This window comes from Gasterosteus aculeatus, chromosome Y (genome assembly GCF_964276395.1).
Source record: "Gasterosteus aculeatus chromosome Y, fGasAcu3.hap1.1, whole genome shotgun sequence".
Lineage (NCBI taxonomy): Eukaryota > Metazoa > Chordata > Actinopteri > Perciformes > Gasterosteidae > Gasterosteus > Gasterosteus aculeatus.
In genome coordinates, this window is record NC_135709.1 from 10,556,172 (window position 1) to 10,565,941 (window position 9,770).

At 46.9% G+C, this 9,770-nt stretch overlaps 1 long non-coding RNA gene across 1 annotated transcript; it reads left to right on the forward strand.

The window, feature by feature from the left end:
* The first annotated feature begins 696 nt into the window (after positions 1–696).
* Positions 697–9,270, forward strand: LOC120812562 (uncharacterized). Its single transcript, XR_005710662.2, has 2 exons — positions 697–7,888; positions 9,025–9,270. It is a non-coding gene; the product is annotated as an uncharacterized LOC120812562 (long non-coding RNA).
* Positions 9,271–9,770: the final 500 nt, after the last annotated feature.

The window sequence follows — 9,770 nt, forward strand, 5'->3', positions numbered from 1 at the left end:
CAGCTGCAGCATCACACCTCGACGTGAAGGGGACAGTCCAGGAGGTGACTCTTTGAAGAAGAAGCCAATGACAGGACCAAAGCGGGGAAAGGACTGTTAGAATTTTCCTGCAGCCGCTTTGATAAGTCGCTTTAGACTTGCTCAGAGGATTCTCTATTTCGCGAAATATTTTACTGTTCGCTTAGTATTTCACTTTGTGCATTCAACCATAGGGAATTCTGTGATAGGTAGATTTAGGAAAATTTAGAGTGGTGCTGGCAGTCGGCCATGAGGCAAGGCCTTAGATGCTAAAGACTAAAGGCTAGTGCATTAATGACAGAATAACAATAGGGGCATACTTTTGCAAAGTGAATGCGAATGGGAGCCGGCTTTTAGAAATTCCAAACACGTGCGTTTGGTGCGTTCAGGTACACACTTTGAGCGTTAGAAAATCCAGTCATCGAACTGGTCTGCTGAGACATAAAGACCAGCAGGATAAATTCATACAAGTAGACCCGTATGGGATTGGTTAGGGGGTTCGCATGAGGTGTGACGTTGCGCATGTTGTCCACTAGGTTTCCCACAATAATTACGGCGTCTTTAGAGAAGACTCTTCTCTTCATTTCCCCTCTCTGTGCATAAAGTCCTTCACAATTAGGTATTGCAGGATTTTAATAGATTGGGGGGGGGGGGGGGGGGGGGCTTGCTCTACAGGATTGGGATACGGGAAAATTACATTACATTACATGTCATTTAGCGGACGCTTTTATCCAAAGCGACGTACAATAAGTGCATTCAACCATAGGGTACAAACTCAGGAGAACAAGAAACAAGAAAGTGCAATTTCCTCAAATAAGCCAATTTACAATTTGCTATAGATGAGTGACGTTACAAGTACAATTTAAGTGCTACAATTTGTTAGTCTTTAGTCGAGGTAGAGTCTGAAGAGGTGTGTCTTTAGTTTGCGGCGGAAGATGTGAAGGCTCTCTGCGGTCCTGGTGTCTTCAGAGAGCTCGTTCCACCATTTCGGAGCAAGGACAGCAAAGAGTCGAGATCTAGTCGAGTGTTTTGCTCTCAGTGAGGGAGGGACGAGTAGTTTTGCAGATGCAGAGCGGAGAGTGCGGGTCGGGATGTAGGGTTTGACCATGTCCTGGATGTAAGCTGGACCCGATCCATTCACAGCATGGTACGTGAGCACCAATGTTTCGAACTGGATGTGGGCGGCCACCGGTAGCCAGTGAAGAGAGCGGAGGAGTGGAGTAGTGTGGGAGAATTTCGGAAGGTTGAAGACCAGTCGAGCTGCTGCATTCTGAATGAGCTGCAGAGGTCGAATGGCAGTGGCAGGGAGACCAGCTAGGAGGGAGTTGCAGTAGTCCAGGCGGGATATGACAAGAGCCTGAATCAGTACCTGCGCTTCCTTCTGAGTGAGAAGGGGACGTATTCTCCTGATGTTGTAGAGCGTGTATCTTCAGGATCACGTTGTCGCGGTGATGTTGGGAGTCAGGGAGAGTTGGCTGTTGAGTGTGACGCCGAGGTTCTTAGTGGTCAAAGTGGGCGTTAGTACGGAGTTTCCAAAGTTGACTGTCAGGTCCTGGGTAAACAAATCTTTTCCGGGAAAGAGAAGTAGTTCAGTCTTGTCGGGGTTGATTTTCAGATGGTGGGCGGACATCCACTGAGAGATGTCAGTTAGACAGGCAGGAGATCCGAGCCGCCACCTGGGTGTCCGAGTGAGGGAAGGAGAGAATTAGTTGGGTGTCATCGGCATAGCTGTGGTAAGAGAAGCCATGCGAGCGAATGACAGCGCCAAGAGAGTTGGTGTAAAGCGTAAACAGGAGGGGACCCAGCACGGAACCCTGAGGAACTCCAGTAGTAAGAGGACAAGGTTCCGACACAGATCCTCGCCAGGTTACCCGGTAGGTGCGGCGGTCGAGGTAGGACGAGAGAAGGGAGAGAGCAGAGCCTGTGACACCAAGTTCCTGAAGGGAGGAAATAAGGATCTGGTGGTTGACCGTGTCAAATGCAGAGAGGACAGAAGAGAGAGAGGCGGCTCTAGCAGTGTGGAGTTGCTCTGAGACAGCAAGGAGAGCAGTCTCTGTGGAGTGCCCTGCCTTGAAACCTGACTGGTGGGGGTCAAGGAGGTTGTTACAGTGGAGATAAGAGGAGAGTTGATTAAAGATAGCCCGTTCAAGGGTTTTGGACAAAAAGGGAAGAAGAGAGACCGGTCTGTAGTTGTTTCCTTCAGAGGTGGGTTTGAGAAGGAGGAGCGTATGTCAGCTATTTTCTTGGTGAAGTAGTTGACAAAGTCTCTCGGAAGAAGGGGGTAGGGGGGAGGAGGGGGAGGGGGTTCGAGGAGATTGGAGGAGATCGAGAAGAGTTTTTTGGGGTTAGAAAATGAAGATTCGATTTTTGATTGGTAGAAAGAGCTTTTGGCAGCAGAGATAGAAGCAGAAAACGAGGAGAGGAGAGATTGAAATTTAAGCAGGTCGTCAGGTCGTTTATATTTACGCCATCTCCTTTCCGACGCTCGCATGGTGGCTCTCATAGCACGGACCGGTTGAGACAGCCACGGAGCCGGAGGGGATTTGCCAGTCCGTCGTGTCGTAAGAGGGCAGAGAGAGTCTAGAGAGGAGGAAAGAGTTGAGAGGAGAGTCTCTGCAGCAGCGTTCGGATGCAAGAGTGAGAAGGAATCAGTTGAAGGGAGAGCTGATAGAACCGAGGATGCCAGCGAGGAGGGAGAGAGGGAGCGAATATTGCGATGAGTCGGTATAGAGTTAGTCAATGAGGGAGGTTTGTTAGTTATAGAGAGTGGAAGGGAGTAAGAGATGAAGTGATCAGACACATCAAGTGGAGTTGTGGAGAGGTTAGTGGTAGAGCAGTTTCTAGTAAAGATGTAGTCAAGGTGATTGCCGGCTTTGTGAGTAGGAGGAGAGGGACTGTGTGACAGAGCGAAGGAAGAAAGTAGGTGTAAGAGGTCAGATGACTTCTCTGTCTGGATGTTGAAGTCACCCAGGAGGATGAGCGGAGGTCCATTTTCGGGGAAATTAGACAGGAGAATGTCCAGTTCTTCCAAGAAATGACCTAAGGAGCCTGGCAGACGGTAGAGGACAACGATGGTTAATTGTACCGGGTGAGTGACTGTTACAGCATGTAATTCAAAGGACAATGGGGTGGATGGTGGTAGAGGGCAGAGAGAAAAGCTCCATTTGGGTGAAATGAGTAGACCTGTGCCACCACCCCTACCAGTGGGCCTGGGAGTGTGGTTGAAGGAGAAGGCGGAGGAGAGAGCGGCTGGGGTGGATGTGTTCTCAGGTCTGATCCAGGTCTCGGTGAGAGCGAGGAAGTCGAGTGACTGCTGGATAGCAAAGCCGGAGATGAAGTCAGCCTTGCGAGTCGCTGACTGGCAGTTCCAGAGACCTCTTGTGACGAGGTGCTGGACATGTGTGGAGCAGGTGGGATAGGAGAGAGAGGAGAGGTTACGATAGAGAGCAGATCTAGCCCGAGGCCTGTAGTATCTGCAGGAAGAGATTCGAACAGGCACGGGTAAAGGGGTCAAACACATTATTAAAAATAGCAGAAGAAGGCGCCGCATTCAGCCGCCCCGAAGACTGCCACGAAAGACTCCTTTGTCTTTGTTCTGCTCGTCTTCGTGCTGCGAGGACACGCAAACGCTGAAGCTAACGCTTCCGAAAATTTCTAGCTAAATACTCCCTCGTTAGTGGAAGTCGGCTGCGGCTGCGCTGGCCGCTCCCCCGTCGTTTAGGAGACAAAGGGTCGATTGGCCTCGACAGAAACTCCTCAAAATGTAAAACACCAATAGCTTGACACCCTAATCAGTGAACAATCACCATGTGGTGTTACGACAAAATGAGAGTTTAAGGATTCAAGTCTTATTTGCTTCAGAAGACAAGGCAAAACACACTTAGATCAGGTCAAAACCTAGCAGAGTTAGGAGGGCACACTGGCAGTTAACTTAATAGTAGAATCTAGAACACAAACTGGCACTAAAAGACTGAAAGAGCTTGAGCAAACTAGCAACCAAGATAACTCCAAACAAAGAACTGGCAGTGAGACGACGAAAACTAAAGCAAATCAGCAATAAAATTAATTTGAGAAAATCCAGCATCGACTGGTTAAGTTTATGATTACGGGAAAATCCAGCATCGACTGGTTAAATTCATGATTACGGGAAAATCCAGCATCGACTGGTTAAGTTTATGATTACGGGAAAATCCAGCATCGACTGGTTAAGTTTATGATTACGGGAAAATCCAGAATCGACTGGTTAAATTCATGATTACGGGAAAATCCAGCATCGACTGGTTAAGTTTATGATTACGGGAAAATCCAGAATCGACTGGTCAGGTTATGGTTAATGTAAAATCCAGTGGTGACTGGATTGATTCTGCTTAACATTTTCCACTCTCTAGAAATCCTATAAAATTAGGTAGATAGAATATTTAATAGAGGGTGGGTGGCAGATAAGCGCTTTTAGTGTAAATGATAGTGTATATATATTTGCATGCTGGTGTGAGTGTTTGAGCAACGTGGTGCATGCGCTTGATTGATGAATAGATGTTCCGGATTATGACTTACTGTGTGTATGTGATTGCTTAACATTGTATACTGTATATATGTATAGAATCCGAACTGGAGACTGATCATCTCCGGCGTCGGGTTATAAAACCGTAGCATATTAAGGTGTTGGTGAACAGTCCAACCTGGACCACGTGAGGCTGCATTGCTAGCGGCTAACGGGGTCTCATGGTAATTCCACTGGGGATATAGCGTGGGTTAGCAGTTAGCTTGAGCCCATTGTTCTTTGCTACGCCAGCACACGGCATTTTACGATCCATGTCCGGAAGCGTCGAGGCACTTCCTCTTTGGTAGTTCTGTGTTCGATCTTCAGCTATTGTCTGAACAGCGCCGCATGTGGCTTGAGTAAGTGCACATCGTGAGGGGGAAGCCCCCGAGTGTGCCATCTGGTGGATGTAAAGGTAATTACAAGGGGGAGTTCAATTTCTGAAACCAGATTGACTGTCATTGCATTGTCTCTGGGTTGTGGGTGGATCATTGGAGGGAGACTGTAACAGCGAGAAATCAAGCCACTACGGCTTATGTAGAAGCCGGCCAATTAAATAGAAAGAGTGAGAAGAGAGCCCTCAAAAGAAAGGATAAGAGATGTGTCCGCACCAAGCGGCTGCTTGCCTACTGGACTGCAGTCGACCCAAACACCCCCAAACCTGCTGTTGACCTGACAGAAGAAGCTGATTGTGAGCCCAGCGTATTTCTACCCTGGAGTCATCGAGACAGGGAAACGCTGTAGAAGGCATTGCCGCCATTGGATGGAGGAGCTAACCCATGATCCTGCTCTTTGTAAGGCACACAATAGGTGATGAGTTGGCTCTTGGAGATATGAGAGCCTTAATAGCCCACATGGAGGGTACTGACAACCTAAGAGCCTTAGAAGCAAGAGCGGGAACCACCAACCAAGAGGATGAGGCTCCATTTGATAAGGTCAGAGGAGTATTTTGGGCCACAATGCGAAACATCTGGCCTACAAAGCCAAGTATGTCCATCCTGATGGGTCTGAGTATGAAACAAGGTGAAGACATGTCTCAATATCTGAGGAGAGCAGAAATGGAATGGCATTTGGCCACAGGAGAAAGACATGACAATAACAAACCTACTGCTGTGATCTGGCGACACACTGTGCTGCAAGGCTTGTCCCTATTAGAGGGAGTAGTGGGACTGGACGACATGGATGAAAGCACATGGAGAGACCGTCTCACCCATTACCACCAGAAACAGCAAGCAGAGGAGACGATCGAGCGGGGAAAAATCAAGAGACTGACGAAACAGCTTCTGAAGGTTCAACTGGCAGCAGCAGATGCAGAAGCAAAGGAAAAACGGAGAGTCAGGAAACAACTGTCGGTGAGTGATGAACAACCCCAATACCCTGTTCCTCCAGAAGCCACATATCCAACCGTAGGTCCAGCAGTGAGAAACCAATTGAGAGGATACCAGCAACCACCACAGTACAGAGGGAGAGGCAGAGGCCGTGAATATAACCGAGGGAGTGGATACTACCAAGGAGGGTGTGGGGGTGATGTGTGTTATATATGTGGGCAGGTGGGACATTGGTCAAGAACGTGTCCAGTGAAATATGAAGGGAACACACGGTTGAATGCTCCTCCAGGAAGGTTTCCCTACCCACTGCAGCCCAGGCAGAACCAGAGACTGGGCACACCCCAGCCTCCACCTCCCCATATGTGGTGACCACAGCAACAGATGCCACTTGCGTTGATGGAGACAGAGTTCTGACAAGCCCTAAACAACTGACTGGTGACACACCGACCCCCGCTGCTTTCCAACAGCTCAGATAAGCACCCTAAGCCTCTACGGTTTACGACTCACATTCCAGGTAGAAAAAGGGAGACTAGAGATTATAGACTGCTGAGAGTGTCAGCTGAAACTAGACTTAAATCCGTAGGGGAGATTGATTAAAAAAGGGGGAAATCAGTCATTGAAAATTAAGACACAATATTGTGTAAGATTTAAATGAGGAATGAAGGTGATAAGAAATCAGGAGAATTGTTGTATATAATGTCAATTATTTGTATTAATGTTTGTAGTTTTTCGAGTCTTCTCCTAAACTCAGAGATGGGCTGTAAATTGTTGAGTGCTGCTATTGAGTGTATAGTGCACGATACACTTGATACAGTATCTTGATGATGGAAGCAAATGTCTGATCAAAGGAACATTGATAGCACCAGTACACGAAATATGGAAACTTGTTACAGACGGTCATCCTGTAATGTTCAAAAAGTAGTACACCCTTACATTTGGATACGCTAACCATGAGAGGTTGGTGATCTATCAGTAATGAATGAATGGATTGGATCAAACTAAGCATGAGCTGAGTTTGTATCTGCAAGTAACAGACATGTCTCCCACCGTCTGCTTTGCTTTTGGGCTGAAGCGCAATAAAAGTGGAGATTAACACTGGAGGGGGTTTGGAACAGATGGGTCTGATGCTAAGTTGATTTATTATCTCCTGGTACTTTTTGGGATCAAGGGACTCACAATCTTCATTGTTGTTTTATGACCCTGAAGGGTTTGGAGAACCTTTGGTGATATCATCGGGGTTTGAGGTTCACATTCTGAACAGTCATGAACTGTCTAAGATCTTATGATGAAGTGTGATGAACGGGGATCATTAATGATGGGTTGTTGTAATTAAAGTGTACTAGTTATAAGATGAAGACTTAAACGATGAATGCTTTGTTAAATTCACTCATTGAGGCATAAAGCCAACTGTATCTACATTGAGTGCATTGGAATGTGAGGGACAGATAGTACAGTGAGGTTTCAGGTTACAGCTGCAGCTTCACACCTCGACGTGAAGGGGACAGTCCAGGAGGTGACCCTTTGAAGAAGAAGCCAATGACATTCAAATGCACCAAGGAAGACACACCTCAAGAGTTTTCAAAGGACCAAAGCGGGGAAAGGACTGTTAGAATTTTCCTGCAGCTGCTTTGATAAGTCGCTTTAGACTTGCTCAGAGGATTCTCTATTTCGCGAAATATTTTTCTGTTCGCTTAGTATTTCACTTTGTAATTGTGTTCCTTATAACGTTGTTAGTTATTAAATACTTTTTGATTTTTGAATTTAAGCAAGCTGACTCTTTTGATTCTTCGTTTCCGGCCGGGACGAGAACAAGTGAGTGAGGCCTCCCTCGAGAGCTTTCCGAAACCCTAACAGATGCACCAGCTGCTGGTGAAACATGTCCTGCTCTGACTGGACGCTGTAAACACAGTTTTATGCGTTAAGGCATATTCATCGGCCAGGACCGCTGCCTGACTCAACGTCGCCACTTTGTTTTCACTAAGATGCTTCACAATTCTTTCAGGTAAGTGGTTCTTAAAATCCTCCAGCAAAATCTGATTTCTCAAAGCCTCATAAGTAGATGTTTTATTGGCTGCACACCAGCGGTCAAACAACAACTCTTTGTCCCTAGCAAACTCAACAAATGTTTTACTACTGTTTTTCTTGTAATTTCTAAAGCGTTGTCTATAAGCTTCTGGCACTAGCTCATAGGCACGCAGCACGGTAGCTTTGACCACATCATAATGTAAACTGTCCTCTATAGAGAGAGAGGCCATGACCTCCTGGGCCTTCCCAGTTAGCTTACATTGTAAGAGTAGAGGCCAGACATCTTTTGGCCACTGCAGAGCAGCAGCTACCCGCTCCAAGGCAGAAAAATAAGAGTCTACCTGTAAGAATACGTGTTCAAGATTTGGAGCCTGGTCGGGGTTATCAAGAATTCAGCCAAATGACTTCTCTCGTTCTGGAAAATTTATTTGTCAGATCACAGGTCAAGTATCAGCGCTGCGTTTGCAAAGGCAGGAGCAGTTCAGGCAGCACACAGGCCGGAAGAACAACTAACTAACATCAGCAAGAACATCATGTTTTATAACCCTTGAAAGACAGAGAAGGAAAGATTTCTATTGGCCCTAAACTGGCGTAGAGGAGGACCTTCCACCTCCCGCATCTAAGATCCGGTCACATCCAATGTCCAGACTCCTGACTTAACGTAAACATCGTAAACAGAGTGTGTATGTTGAATAGTGTTGGTGTGTCTCTAACCCCCCTTTGGCTGGTAAATCTTCTAGTTGACCCGCAGACCTTACATTCCTCAGCCAGGACATAAACTGACTCCCCATCCTGTCAGACTCGCGTCTGCCTGCTTGGCAGATCCTGCTTACCCCCTTACCTAACTCTTAAATCAAGACAAGACAGCAAACCCCCAACTAAGCCCATGAAAAGAACTTTTGATTATCATACCTCAGACTCACGAAATGGGGGAACCACCACAATATTCCTTCTCACATCAAAATGGCCGGTCTTACCCACTGGGTGAGAAGATCCCTCAGCATCAAGCTCCATTCGTCGAATGTGAATACGAGCGTCCTTGTCTGCCTCTATTTTTCTCATTTCCATCTCATATCTCCTTTTGTCTTCCCTGTCTTTTTGGTCTTCTTCCAGCCGGGCCGTTTTCAACTTTAGCCGAGCAACCTCTACAGACTCTGAGAACTCAGGAGACGACAGTGCATACTTTGGCAGAGTTTGAGGCACTGGGGCTTCCCAATCTCCAACACTGCCCTTTGGCCTTGCGGGCGAGAGATTCTCTACAGGGCCCTCATCCTCCTCATCCTCTGTTTCCACATCCTCCACAGCCATAACTCCTGCCCTAGACAGACTCAATAAATGGCTTTTGATCACCATTACCAACTTCTCTTTACGAGCCTGCTTTTAAACTGTAAGATTGTAGTGGTCCGCTAGCGCTAACAAATCCACCTTACGCAGGTTAACCAATGAACCCAACGAGGGCTCCGAAATAAAGCCTGCCATATCCGAAGAAGTTGCCATGCTCAAACCACAACCCTGCACTATTCAGTGCACAACGACCACTACAAACTACCAATACTACAACCGATAGGACAGAACAACTACCAGGCAAGACAAAAAAAACCTAAACCTTACTCACACCCCAACACCACACCCCAATCACCAACCACAGGGTGGTCCGAGCAGCGGGGTGCCAAGATCCCGGACGAGCTCCCTGTCACCTCTGTCAAGTTGGACTAACCTGGATTTTGTGTGCATTCAATAAGCAAATAGTATCAATTCTTACATATTCAGCCAGGGATGAATTTTTGATGAATATTTCAAAGTCAACAGAAAAGATGCAGTTATTGACAACCAACTAGCCAGTGATGGAGGTGATTTGT